Here is a 16,072-nt window from a genome sequence, read left to right as displayed (position 1 = left end):
AAAATCTCCACCATTATCTGTCCTCAACACCTTTATCTTCTTCTCTGTCTGGTTTTCCACCAGAGCCTTAAATTATTTAAACTTGTCAAAGACTTTAGATTTCTTCTTAAGGAAATATATCCATGTATTCCTTGAGAAGTCATCTATAAATGATACATAGTACACAGACTTACCTAGTGATGGAACCTTCACAGGTCCAAACACATCACTGTGCACAAGTTCTAATATTTGTTTCACCCTCTTACTACCAGAGGGGAAACTCACCCGATTCTGCTTCCCATATACACAATTTTCACAGAAATCAAAATCTAGAGAGCTATTACTCACACCTTTTACCATACCTTTACCATGAAGTATTCGAAGGCCCTTTTCTCCAATATGTCCAAGCTTGTGATGCCACAACATGGTCTTCTCTCCAGAGGCCACTAGATTTTCTGCTCCACTTTCAGGAACCACAGAACTATTACACCCATCAACATCAATGCTACCTTACAGCTTGTACAGAGTTCCAATCCAAACTCCCCACATTAATACCAGTGCTCCCCGAACCATCTTGCAGGTATCCTTCTCGAACACTGTTTTTACACCTGCATCATCCAACTTACTAACATAAATCATATTTCTGGCTAATGCAGGAATATGAAGAACACCCGGAAGTGTTCTAACCCTTCCACCTTACAGCTTCAACTTTACTTTTCCACGACCAATGATTCTAGCCTTCCTGTCATCCCCGAAGAAGACATCACCACCATCATATTTTTCATACTCACAGAACCACTCTCTATGGGGAGTGAAGTGAAAGGATGCACCTGAGTTAATCAACCATGCCTTTCTATCTACATGTGTACTTGAAGAACACATCCCGACCTTCATCTGAGGTAGTTTTCACCTCTGCGGAAGGAGCCTCATCGGATCCCTTTCCTTTGTTAGGAGCTTTAGATTTACAGTCCCTTTTGAAGTGGCCTTCCTTTTCGCATTTCCAGCACCTTTACAGGTTTCCTTGGAGATTTAGATCTCCCTTTAGATTTAAATCTCCCACTCGATAACTTATTTTTGTTTCTGTTCTGGGTCCGCCCTTGTACAAACAAGGCATCACCATTTTGGCTCTCCATATTTTTCCGTCTCATCTCCTCCGTCAGCAAGGATGAGACTATTTCATCAAAATGCAAGGCAGTTGCATTGCTACCTATTGTAATAACCAGACTATACCATGAATCTGGTAGAGAACAAAACAAACTAATGCAATTATCTTCATCTGAAATTTTAATGTCAACAAATGTTAACTGACTTACCACAGTATTAAACACATTCAGATGCTCTGTCACCGAGTCTCCATCTTTCATCCTCAGGTTATATAGCTTTTTCTGCAGGAACAGTTTATTCACCAGAGACTTAGATTGGTACAAAGTCCCTAACTTTTCCCACAAAGCCTTTGCTATAGCTTCCCTTGATACATTCAGCGATACTGAATCTGAGACATACAATCAATTGTATTGTGCTCTTTGCCTTCCGATCCAACTTCTTCCATTCTTCATCTGTCACTCCCATTGGTTTAGTACTTGGATCTACCGCGATCCATTGATCTTTATCCACCAATAGATCCTCCATCTTGAGTTGCCACAACTCAAAACTTTGACCATTAAATTTCTCGATCTCTATCTTTCCAGTGCTCGCCATCTTCTTTCACCACCAGAATCGATCTTGTAAATCTCCCACTGAACAGGGTCTACCACAGGCCCGAGCGAAACCTCTCAACAACAAAGGCGTCCCCTTGAAGCCAAAATAGCTCTGATACCAAAAGTAGGTTTTAACCCTATACAGAAATTACCTGCATACGAATTCTAAAACACAGAAAATAAACAATGCGAGATCATAACACATAAAACACATATACACAGAGATTTTCCTCTAGATCCCAAAACTGGGACTACTAGCTTGATTTTTCATTATGTTCCTTTCAATGTTACAATACATATTTATACATGCCGAAGCATCAAATACCATGGATCGAAAACCATCGTGTCCAATACCATGGATCGAAAACCATCGCGTCCAATACCATGGACTGAAAACCATCGCATCCAATAGCATGGACCGAAAACCATTGCGTCCAATACCATGGACTGAAAAACCATTGCATCCAAAAAAACATGTGTGAAAATCATGCACAAAACCATAGGTGGGTCCACCCAACCTAACATAGGGTCCAAAACCAAAATTTTGTGGGTCGCTTCCTTGGACCCCATAAAGTGGGGTTACGGGTGCCCTTCAAACCCCCTGTTAACTACGTGGAAAGAATATAACACAACCCAACAAACATGTCATTGGCATGGAGGATTGCCTGGATTGATAGTGGTTTTTCCTAGCCTTTCCATTTACTAGACAACCATGGTGTTGTGGGTTTTACCCCTTTTTTTGGTTGGTGCTCATGTTTGTTATGGTTGTGGGCTGAGTTATTAGTTCCTGGAGCCTTGGTTGGAAAAACGATCTGGAAGTCCTATAATAGCTTGGGTTGAGTTACTAATCTTAAAAGCCTTGGTTGGACAAATGATATGGAGCCCTTGGTGGGTTGAGTTACTAGTCCTGGAAGCCTTGGTTGAACAAATGCTCTGGAGCCTGGCGACAGTTGGGGGTTGAGTTACTAGTCCTGGAAGTCGGGTTGGAACAAACCATCTAGAGCCCTAGAGAGCTTAGATAGAGACCGATCTGGTTATGGTTAGTGATGTTTGACGGTGAGGTGGAACCACTGGTTCAAGGATGAGGTGGTTTGGCCTCTAGAAGCCCTGGTTTTGTTTTCTTGATTTATTCCATAGGATCCCACATTCATACTTGGAATATGGCATAGGGGTGATTATCTGAAAGAAAGATTTGGTTCAACCCAATCTATGGTTGGGTGGTACGTGGAAGTCCCTGACTTGGTTGGATTTGCATATGTTAATAAGAGCTCATTTCCTCTTATGCTCTATGTGTAAATGTACTTTTTTATTATATGGCTATGATGGTTGTTCTATTGTTGTTATTTATCTGGTTATATGCTGGTTACAAGTATGGTTTTATGGTAGTCTTGAGTTATGGCTCTCATCATGTTTTGGTTAGTAGATGAAATGTTAATGAATGAATAACCTAATAGATGCTAATACATCTAATGTGAGATGGCATCAAACCTTCTTGAAAAATCTCATATAAGAATGAGGTCCCTATGTTCAGATGTGTTTTTATGATCTGTGCATTGCATGTTCATGGTGTGTTCGATGAAATACCTGACATTGTTAGGATGAGTCAGGTTATGTGCTTGTTCAAGTTTTACATTAGAGGTCTTATCTTCTTGATACTTATCATTTCTGATAATTTAATCAAGTTCTGGGTAGAGGCCTAAGTCCTAGCCCTAAAAAGGTGGCTCAGAATTTGGGGTCACTAGCATAGAACTGCCTGAAGAAGACTAAAGTTGCATGGAGGCCTTGTTGTGGGAGTGACTGGAGGGTTACAGTAGCATGGAGGGATTGTCATAGGAGTAACTGGGGGTCTAGTTCATTTAAAAGGAAAGTTAACTCAGGGGTTGGGCACATGGAGTGGTTGGTTAGCCCCTGGGGGTCTTGTAGCTCCTGAGGAAGGTCAGTTTGGTTTTGGTTTGTCGATTCCACTTCCTTAATTGTACTTGGGGAATTGAATCATATCATAGTAACTACTCAACACATATTTATCTCAGTGGAATGGTTAGCTTGGGTAAGTGTGGGAGGAGAGTGTTACACCATCAATTAGTATAAATTTTTGTGCATGGAAAGAAATACAATCTCTGATAAAGAAATTAAAAGAAACTAGAAGCCTATATTAAAACTGGTTGGACATCAGGCCATATTTTATAATTTTCAAGCTTAGGAGGAATAACCTTGTTTTCTCTCTCTCTCTCTCACACACACACACACATATTTCATACTGCAGGCTGAGATGGGATGAGGAAAATTAAAACTCAAGAGGGATAACACAAGGCACGTATATATATGTGTTTGTGTGTGTGTGTGAAAACACTTATGCGTAAGCCATTTTTCACAACGAATGGAGGTTGTGCTGAGACTATGAAAATATCCAAAGGGATAAATTGATAGAGCCATGCACATAACCACATATGTTATGGCTACGGAGGCCTCAGGAAAGGGCTCTATTATATACTTATAAAATCTTTGAATTTCATCGAGCGCGTGGGAGTTGAAAACCTTAAGCCCAGAGGAAATTTTGCTTTGAGCCTCATACACCGATGTGGTTGGTTTCCATGATTGAAGGTGAAGAACGATGTGTTATCAGGGCCATTGTTCTCCTCTTTGAGTTTGCACCATTGGATGACCCCATAAGTATGGTACCCCAAAGGTTTTAAAGGAAGGCTATGCATCAAGCATCTGAGATTGTAATATTGGGATGACATGGATTGTGGGCCTGTTCATTTGTGAACCCTTGCAATGAAACAATGAACCCAAAACCTTCACATTACCCTAGTGAATGGAACCCGTGACATCACCCTAACACTTCCACCCTGACAAAATCTTACAGAGCGAGGTGTAATATTGCTGGTATTTTATCCCTAGGGTGATGTGGCTATGGTGGGGCCCAAGTGTGTGGTTTTGAGAATATACAATATATCACGTTGGAGGAGGGGTCCATAGTGGAGCCCAGTTCTCATATGAATGATTGAGCACCCCCAATAGGTTGATGTGGTGGCATAGCCATGTAGAATTTCCATGTAGCCTCAAAGTATTCCTCCCTAACGATTCCAACTCCAAAGGAAATCACTGGGATTCTATTTCCATGATGAGGTGGAATGGGGGAGGGGGGGTTTGCATGAAATTTATGCCTAAATAGGGGGTCAACCCTTACGCATATATATTTATATATTGTATATGTATTGGATCATGGATAAGGGGGGTCCCGTGAGTATGTAAAGGAAATGAATGAGTCACAGAAATTCCATGCAACCTTAGGATGGTGGCATGGATTTAAATTAAATAGCCATGTTGGTGCCACATGGAAAGCTAGTATGACTTGGAATAATTTATAGGCCAAATATTTAAATAGCTATATCTTTTGATTTAGGAGTCAAATCAAGGAAGATTGGAAAGGTCTAGATGAGAGGAATGCAATATCACTATCCATTTTGAGTTTTGAAGGATTTGGAAAAGATCAAAAAAATTTAGATCCCATTTCCATAATTGAACCTTGGAGGTTGGGTCAGCTGAGTAACTACCCTCTATCTACCCTTAGTAGGGGATAGGGATAGTAAGGGGTGTGTTAGAAAGTGGCATCAAAGCTCTTGTTTCAAGCACTTGACCTAAAAAGGCTCACATGCTTACTCGAGATGAAGGCTTGATATGCATGATTTGCTATAATTACTTTCTAATGATAGATGTGTGAAGGTGTTGGAAGTGAAAATTGCTAAATTGCATGGTCTCATGGAATTATTGATGGAATATTATCTATGTGATAACTAAAATTTGGCGTTTTATATCAATATAGACCAATATGATGATAATTTGTGTTCTTTTATTTTTCTTTTGTGGTTGGCTAACATCTATGTGTGTGTAAAATAAGTTTGACAGGATTCAAGATATCGTAAGAAAGAGAAAGAATGAACAACAAATTTGAATAGTATTGTGTGAACATAACCCAACAAAGTCTCGAAGAAGAGTCAGTTGGGAAGATGAAGAAGGCAAGATTGAATTGATGGACACTCTTAGAAGCCTAAGAGTTGAGATACGAATTTGCAAGGCTAATAACAAAAAAATTGTTAGAAACAAAGTAGAAGTGAATGCCATATTATTGCAGAGTCTGTCATACTTGCAAAGACAAAGATGGTAGGAGATTGGTACTAGCCATAAAGATAGGTATAAACCTAAGGATATCTCATTAGAGATCCAAAATCATGATTTTTAATAACAAGAAGGTAGAAGGAATCCAATCAATAAAGATGCATAAAGATGTAGAGGGAGGAACATTTATGCTCAACACTCCAGAAAGAAAATCATGTAGTCTTGATAGATCATCAAACTATGAAGACAAGAGACATTATCATCAAAGGAAGAGTAGGAGGATTCCCATGCTAGAATAATTCAAGAAAGAAAATCCCCCTCCCTTTGATGGAGAGTTAAAGAGATCAAAATATATAAAGGCTTGGCTATTATGAGTAAGGAAGTTCTTTAGATTGCATGATTATTCTGAGAAAATTAAGGCCAGGGTGGTTGTCTTCAACTTGAAGAGAAAAGCTAATATATGGTGGAAGGATTTAAAGAGCGTCAACGACATCAGGGAGAAGGAGTTAACATGGAGGGAGTTTGAAAAATACTTTCGAGCAAAGTACCTATCTGAGAAATATTATGATAGAAGAGCCAAGGAATTCTATGAACACAAACTGGGGTAGATGACACCAAAGGGGTACACCAACAAATTCTTTGAACTACTAAGGTATGTACCTTACATCAAGGATGAGAAGAATAAGATCCAAAGGTATGTTAGCAAGTTACCACAAGCTTACTGAGATAGAATATAATTCATTGAACCTAAGACTTTCGAATAGGTTATTTAGAAGACCAATAATTTCTATGAAAAATATAAGCATAATAATGAGGTTTAGGATGACTGGAAGAATAAAGGTAAAGGAGGAGTACTGAGAACCCCAGGATACAAGAAAGGAGGAAAGAGTGTAAGTTTAATAACCTCACAAAAAGTGAACAACAACAAAATTCCACATTAAAAAAAAAAGTACATCCCAAAAACTAGTGAATGAACAAGTAAAAGGATATGGGAAATGGAGTATATAATGTTGGGAATGTGGAGAAATTGTCCTCAGTTATAGAAGTCTGGAAAAAAGTTATATAACCTACAAGAGGAAACAAATATGAATGATGTGGCCTAGAGCATCCCTGGGATATACACTGCATTGGATAATAAGTAGGTAGACCAAAAAACAATGATCATTCAAATGGAACAAACAATAAAAAATCACCAATCTTTTTTTTAATTGACCCACAATCTAATTTCAACTATATTTTCCCTAATATTTTGGAAAAATGTTATTTGCAAAAGAAAACCCATGAGGAATCATGGCTTGTGTAGCGGCCACTAGGAAAAAGAAACAAATAACAAACTAGCCCTGTCGAAATTGGGGGCATAAGAACTATAATTAAATTGAATTTTCTACCATTGGGATCATATGATGTTTTGATGGGTATGGATTGTCTAGAAGCCCATAGGGTGAAGGTAGATTTTTATGACAAAGTATTGGAATGCCTCAATGATGAAGGTGACCCAATGACATTTTAGGGTGTTAAGAGGCTGATAACACTCAGAATGATCTCAATAATGCAATTCAATCATTACAACAGAAAAGGATGTTCTCTTTATTCCATCTAGATAATAGAAGGAAAAGAGGCCAATGTAGATCCCTTAAAAAATTTCCTAGTGCTAACACAGTTTAGAGATGCATTCTTGGATGAGTTCCTAGGATTATCACCCAACAACGATATCAATTTTACCATCAAGTATATCCCAGGAATAATAATAGTAGAAAAATCCCCCTATTGTATGAGCACCCCTGAACTTGTGGATTGAAATCTACAATTGAAATAATTGGTAGAGAAAGGATACCTACAACCCAACATTTCATCGTGGGGAGCCCCATCAATATTTGTCAAAAAGGAAGATGGGACATTGCATTTGTGCATAAATTATCAGTAACTAAATAAAGGTGCTATTGTGTTTTCCAGGATTTATTTAAGGGTTGGATACCACTAGTTCAAGGTCAAGGAAGAATACATTCATAAAACCACGTTCAGGATGAGGTATGATCATTATGAATTTATTGTATTATAATTCAGGCTTACAAATGCTCCAAGAACCTTTATGTGCTTGGTGAATAATGTGCTCAGACCATTCCTGAACAAGTTTGTACTAGTATTCGTGGACTACATCTTGGTGTATACAAAGAATTAAAACAAGAATGAGGATCACTTGAGAGGTGTTCTAAAACTGCTAAGGGACCACATATTGTATGTCAAGCTCAACAAGTGCAAGTTCTTTGAAACTCAGGTTCACTATTTGGGTTATGTAATCTCAAAAGAAGGACTGGCTATGGATCCCAAAAACCTCAAATCAATAATGGAATGGTCCATGCCCCATAATGTAATAGAGGCTAGACCATTCAAGGGGTTGGCTATTTACTATAGAAGATTGATTCGAAACTTCTCAAAGATAGTGCATCCCATCACTTCCTTACAAAGAAAAAGAGTGTAGTTTCAATGGACACCTGAATGTACACCTAGTTTTGAAAAACTGAAAAATTTACTCACTTGTGCACCTATCTTGAGAATAGATAATCCCAAAAAGGATTTTGTAGTTTGCATTGATGCTTGTAATGAGGGACTGGGTGGAGTCCTGATGTAGGAAGGACATGTAATCTACTATGAATCTAGGAAGATAAATGAGCATGAGAGGAATTACGTCACTCATGCCTTGGAATTGGAAACCATTGTGCACACATTTAAAATAAGGAGGAATTAACTACTGGAAAGGAGGTTTGTATTGATGACTGATCATAGTGGTATGAAGTACTTGTTTGAACAACCCAAGAAAAATTCTAAACAAGCTAGGTGGTTGGCTTTAATAAGTGAATTTGAATTTGAAATTAAGTATATCAAAGGAAATCAGAATAACGTGGAAAATGCATTTAGTAGAAGCTTTCAAGAGGTTCACCTAGCAACCATAAGAACTTGTTCATTTGACATCAAGGAGAGGATTAAAAAAGTATTGATAAATGATGAACATTACTAATTTGTTAAGAAGTGTTGGCAATAAGAGGCATATGGATTAGTAAGTAGAAGTTACCAACTCAACGATGATGGAATATTAATATTAAAGAATAGGAAATATGTGCCTAATTCCAAGGATTTAAGGAAGCTTATCATGGATGAATTCTGTAAAATACCTTACTCAGGTCACCCTGGATATCAAAAGATGATGATGACCTTGTAGAGGACATATTTTTGTCTAGGAATGAAAAAATATATTGTATAAAATGATTGGAATGTCAATCAGTAAAGGTAGAGTGCAAACATCCAGCTGGACTTATACAACCAATTCCAATTCCGAATTCGAAATGGGAGGTCATATCCATGGAATCCTTTATAGGATTTCCCAAAACATCTAGACAACATGATTTTAGCATGATGGTAGTGGATAATTTGAGCAAGGAAGCTCACTTCATATTTGTAAAGCCTACTCATGAAGTAATAAATATAGCCCAAATCTTCATGAAAGAGATAATAAGGTTGCATGGATTACCCAAAAAGATAATATCAGACATAGATGCTAAGTTTACTTCGAAATTTTGGAAGTCATTGTTTTCTAGTTTTAGAACCCAACTAGCCTCTAAGAAATATTATCATTCTCAAACCATTGGACAAATATAGAGAGTAAATAGAATATTGGAAGACATGATGAGGATGTATGTGATGCATTATCCAAGAAAGTGGGAAGACTTACTTCCACTGGTATAATTTTCATACAGTAACCTCTATCAAGAGTCATTGGGAATGAGTCCCTTTGAGGCATATTATTGATTATTTGGTCAAATCTGCTAAAATAAATGGAGAAAAAGATGACCAAGGTCAAGAAAAATTTAAAGGCAACCCAGGATAGGTAGAAAGTTTATGCAGAACAATAGGGACTACATAAATAATTCCAAGTGGGAAAGCATGTTTTTCTCCATATCAAGCCAAAGAAAAGCTCATTAAAAATGGGCTTATGTTCCAAGTTTTTCACACATATGTAGCAAACCATTCCAGATTTTGGCAAGAGTGGAGCCAGTGGCATATAGATTGGTCTTTCCACCCACAGTGAAAGTACCCAATGTTTTTCATGACACTAATCATGTTGTTGATTGGTTTGTGCTATAGGTGGAACTAGAGGGAGAGTTCCAATCATAACCATTATGCATGCCAGATCAGAGGAAAATTGCGCTATGGAATAGGATAATAGAGCAGGTCAAAGTGAAATGGAAGCACTTTGGACCTATTGAAGCCACTTGGGAGATGGTTGAGCAAATAAGGGTGCAATATCAATCTTTTTTTGCTGAATAAGGAGATATATGAGCTATATGTAAAACTCAGTTTTGTTTTTTTACTGTGTTAATAAGAACATTGAAGATGGTGTTCCTTTTAAGGGGGTGGTGTTTGTGACATCCTTCGTATGTTTCCCCCCCTGATTTTTGTAATGTAATGATACTTGATATTATATATGAGTATCTATGTAATGGCCTGAAGAGTGGGACCACAAATCCATGATATAAGAGGGAAGAGGAAAGATAAAACTAGGTGGGGTTAGCTAGCACATTTAATTAATTTAGTGGTGCAAATAATAAGAAAAAGAAAAGGAAGAGTCCAAGAGGAACATGGAAAGAAATTATGAGGAAATGATAAAAAGGAAAATGCATATCAATGTGGGTGTTGGACCTCTTCTTGGTGAATGTGATGACCCCGGGAATATGTAAATATTTAAATTTCACTACGGTAAAAGACTGGATTAAGAATGACATTGGAAGACTATTTTATTGTTTGTTTTAAAAAAAAAAGATCTCGAGTATTTCTTTTATTTTACATGTGCATTAAAATATTTTAATAAAGAATACTCATGATAAGTGTTGGCAACTCTTGGGAGGAAAGTCGGTTATTGGAACTGACTTTAACCACCTTCCCTAACTGGAAAAGCTTCCAGGGAAAAAGGGAGAGGATGGCAAAAATCTGCGCTGTAGAGACAGGCAGAGGGACAAAAAAAGAGTGAAAGAAAGACTACGTCTAGTAAGGACCAGATAGTCGAGCACACAGTGCAACCTTGCTGAGGATAGTGATCTGGCAAGAGGAATGCAAGGGGGGAGGCTCTGGTCTCGAAGGACGAGTCTCACGGATGGGCGGCTAAATAGTTATGCACAGGCTTGCGTGCAGGTGATATACTAAGGGACTTAAGGGCTGGCCGAGGCCAGGTAAGTAAGACTGAAACCCTCAAATCTCTGCAAGTATCTACAAGTCATTTAAGTTAAACCCTATAAATATCTGTAATGCATAGGAGATAATTGTTGCTTAAAAATATCATTGCTACTTCCTAATTGCACACTAGCTGGATAATAGATGTTAGTCTTTAAGTATAGGAACCTGCACCTTGTTCCAGACAGAGACCCGAACGGTTAAGCTTCGGTCTCACTGCCAAATGACAGGAGAAAGGGTAAGAATAAAACCCTGGTTGTAGCAGACGGATCGCAACACTGCTATTCCGAGTAGTTGGGAAAAGCAGAGAGAGAATCTTGCCGAATTACAAGTTACAGGTATGAAAAACAAGGAAGTGAGACAATAATCTCCATAACTCAATTCTATTACTAGGAAAGATCAGTGGTCTTTCGAGTGTGGCATTAAACTCATGATATAGAATAATTATAGAAAGGGTAAGGGGAGACAAGCCCTCCGAGTCGGGCAACCCCTGCAATACAAGACAACCCTGCAATGAGATTTTAATAAAGAAGTAACTAACATATAGTGAATACCGGGAGTGCCTCGGTACACCTCTGCAAACTGCGACCCCACAGAACGTGTATCAAAGAATAATGTGTTAACAATACCAAGATTAATGTGATAATAATACGAATGCTGATGTGTTAACAGTATCAATGTATAATGCATTAACAAACAGAACCCCGAACATAAAACCCAGCAGCATTAGGTTGTCATCCGCGGGGTTAAAGTAACAGCAAATGGTAAAGTAACTGAACTATAAACCAGAGAAATACATTTGGCTCTTGGTAAGAGTGGAATTTCAGACCATTCCTGTCCACAGAGTAAGCATAGGGTCGGACAACCGAGGCCACATACTCTGCCAGTGGGACAGCCATAGAATATCCATGCAAGAACCGTAACGGGAGTTGCGACTTCATGCATTAGAATGTACATAAAACTTCTACCATGTATCAAAAGCATAACCACAGTATAAATATTAACCAGAACATTATATGGAAAGTTTACACAGCCTTTGGCCAACAGAACCATATCATTCTTGACGCAAAAGAAATCTCCTAGCCGACATGAAACAGTGGTGGAGATTTAAAGTCAATTGATAAAAAAACCATACGGTCGTAACAGTTCACAATAAAGAAAACCAACAGGGTCTGTAGCCCCAATATCTGTAACATATCATTAGAAAAGGAATTAAAAAAAAAGGGCCTGAAGCCGCAACATCTGTAAACCACACGGCCATGGCCGGAGTACCATTCGATATACAACATTAACATAACAATTCAAATTACAAATGGTTAAAATGCGAATACAGTTTCCACTTTTTGGAGGAATCTCTAGCCTTAACCACGGAAAGCGCCAGGGTTTCGACGGAACCCATGGCCAGCACAAAGGCAGGCTCGGAATAGTATAGTGGGGAGCCTCCCGTTGCCACCTGCGACCAACCACGGTGAGGTAAGGTTAGGCTACGGCTCGGCGCAGGGGAGACCCTCTGCGGGTAGACCAAATAAAGAGTAAGAAATGTAACCCAAATTGCATACCGTGCAACCGGGAGAAACACATCTGGTATAGAGCCGGGAGCACCATAGCCTTCGAAGGAGGGCCTCCTCATCTGAACGAACTCCGAACCGGTTCTACTGCATGCACACACCATGGCAAGGAACAATTAGCACCGCCACACGAAGGAAGATAATCATCTACCCGAAAGTAAAATAACAACAGAAAAAAAGACCCGATAGGTTACAATCCGTGACATACCTCCAGAGTTCAGTAGTATATGTTTATATATAATGAACAGACGGATGATCGACGCAAGATTACTCGCTCGGCGGAGGAACGAGCGCTCAGCGCATGAGGAATTTACCAGAAGAGCTCAGACTGGAACGAGGTGGCGCGGAGCAGAGCAAAGGGGCGCCGAGCTTCACAATAACCTGATTAATTGAGAAGGGCAAGTCATATACCATCCAAACCTCGGCTATGACATCTGGAGGCGTCTCCGCCCTCGGATCCATCCCGGGCCATCCACACCCTTGATCATGGCGGTAAAGAGTTAGGCGGGGACTTAACGCCAGCCCACTCCCTTCACGTGATCGAGCCGGCGTGTTTAATGCCATGCCCACCTGTCATTACAATGGAATGCCAGCGGATGCCTCGGGTTGTCAACTCTGATAACACCCAAGGTTCATATGGCGGCCCAATTTTAATAAAGCAATCAACCAAATCGCTCAAGGGTCCTTGCCACCCTAGGTTTATGAAAACCATAATCGTTGATAAATTAATTTCCCAGCAATCATTTGTGTAAACAATATATGTTCATATACATTACAACATATAAATCCATATGTGGGTAAGTCAACGAACAGTGAGGCGTTCGTACCAAAAACCATAACGAGCAATAGAATATTAAATATGATTAATAATTAATTTTTTTTTGGGTACGTGACAAATTGGTATCAGAGCAGAGGTTCCCATACTGTGACCTCTGGGACGAGCTTAAACATGTTAATTGTGGAAGTAATCATAGTATTTGATTATTTTTTTTTCTTCACTAAAATGTGCAAAGTAAGTCACTGTGTCAAATATTCCCCTGATTTTATACCAGGCAAAAAGGGAAGAAGAATAACAAAAGACAATAGATAGTAACAGTAATATGCAGCGAGCTAGCAGCGCTCCGCACAGGTCCACGGCCGAACAGGGACCTGTAACAAATCCTAGAGATAACCCAGAGCTGTGGGTACAGCTTGGTGAGGAGACACGGAGCACGAACCTGGCTATATTGGAGACAGTCCAGGACCTGAAAAATGAGATGGCTCGGTTGCGGGAGGATAATGCACGATTGACAATGGAGCAAGAAAGAATTTTAAAAAGTCTGTCTGAAAGACAGAACCTGCCGTTAGCCAATCCCAGTGCAGAATAGCAGAGGATGAGGGAGGAACAACACTACCAAGCGGAACCTGAAAATTCGGAGGAAGGAGAGGATCAATCTGGCAATGCATCCGAACAGCAGACCTCAAAACGTCAAAGAGTGGAATTACAGGGGGAATTCCGGAAAATCAAACCCCCACACTTTGATGGGGAACAAGAGGAAGCGGCTGAAGCATGGTTAATTAACATGAACAAATATTTCCAGCTATATGAATATGACCATAACCTGAAGGCACGATTGGCTATCTTTCAGTTACAAGGAAAAGCAACCCTGTGGTGGGAGGAGGTTAAAATCGTTAAAGGGGTAAGCGAACGAACCATAACATGGGAAAAGTTCCAGAAATATTTTAAAGAAAGATATTTGACAGAGCGCTTTTATGATGAAAAGGCAAAGGAATTCCACGATCTGCGATTAGGACAGCAGACTATGGATGAGTTTATTAACCGTTTTACCTCCCTGCTTCGCTATGTGCCCTACCTTAAGGAAGAAAAAGCCAAGGTGCAAAGATTTGTTAGTAGTTTACCCATGTATATGAGAGAAAGGATTGAATTTGACAATCCTAGAACAATGGATGAAGCTATTCGCAAGGCCAGAATCTGTTATCAGCAGAACAAACAGAAAGGGGACGTTTCCAATAGGAAATGGAGTGAGAAAAAGAGTAGTAAAACTGCTGGAAACAGTAAAGGAGGCCGAGGCGGCGGAATTAAAGGAAGCAGTAAAGGGCAGAACAACAGAACAACACCAAGAGGTTCGTTCAGATCCAAGACAATCGGTGAAACCAGAATGAGCGAACAATCTGCCAAGCTGGACAGCGAAGGAATAACCAGACCCCCAGTGCAGTGCTGGGGTTGTGGCGGACCGCACTACGTCAAGAACTGTCCGCAACGGAAGGGAACTGATCAGATATCCCAGATTCATGAGGCATCAACCGTCGGCGATGTGGGACGAAGCGTGCCAAGGATTAACGCAGCTCTGGACGACCGCCAGGCAGAGTACCAGCCCACCATGGTAGAATTTGAAGGTAAAATTTTAGACTTTTCTATCACTGTTCTAATTGATCCAGGAGCCACTTTAAGTTATATTAGCCCAAAGATAGTTGAACAGTGTAAATTACAACCTGAAAAATTCAGGAACCCTTGGCTGGTACAGCTAGCTATGGGGGCTAAGAGGCGAGTAATGGCGAAGGTTAATAACTGCCCCTTAACAATAACAGGGCAGCCAGTGGTAGCAGAACTGAATATGCTTCCACTTGGTTCATATGACATCCTAATCGGGATGGATTGGCTAGAGAAGCACTGGGCGTTAGTGAACTACAAGACGAAAACCATTCATTACAAGGATGATGTTGGAAAGGAACAAGAGATGCAAGGGATTAAACGACCAGTGCAGGTCCGGCCAATCACTGCATCCCAGCTAGCTAAGTGCATCAAAAAAAGATGCCAGATATATGCCATTCAGGTGGGTTATGCAGAAACCAAGGACAAAACGGCCACGCTGGACAACCTTCCGGTAATAAAAGAATTCGCGGATGTGTTTCCGGAAGAAATCCCTGGGCTACCCCCAAAAAGGGATATTGACTTCACCATTGAATTGCTACCAGGGGCAGCACCAGTTTCGCGGGCACCTTACAGAATGAGTGTACCCGAGCTAACCGAGTTGAAAATGCAATTACAGGAATTGCTAGACAAAAATTATATCCGTCCCAGTGTGTCTCCATGGGGAGCTCCGGTGCTATTTGTCAGGAAGAAAGACGGAACCCTCCGAATGTGTATCGATTACCGACAGCTAAACAAGCTCACAATAAAAAACAAATATCCCTTACCTCAGATCGATGAGCTTTTTGATCAAGTCAAGGGCGCGACAGTATTTTCCAATATTGATTTGCGATCTGGTTACCATCAGATCAGAATTAAGGAATAGGACATCGCTAAAAGAGCTTTCAGAACCCGGTATGGACACTACGAATTTGTAGTGCTACCTTTCGGTTTGACTAATGCACCCGCCACTTTCATGTGCTTAATGAACAGTGTGTTCCATCGATTTTTGGATAAATTTGTACTGATATTCATCGACGACATTTTTATTTATTCTCGTTCTAAGGAGGAGCACG

The sequence above is a fragment of the Pinus tabuliformis genome, chromosome 2_2 (assembly GCF_031772625.1).
Source record: "Pinus tabuliformis cultivar Carrire ecotype Pingquan chromosome 2_2, CPIR1, whole genome shotgun sequence".
NCBI lineage: Eukaryota > Viridiplantae > Streptophyta > Pinopsida > Pinales > Pinaceae > Pinus > Pinus tabuliformis.
The sequence above is the reverse complement of the archived record's forward strand: the minus strand, read 5'-3'. Positions refer to the sequence as shown.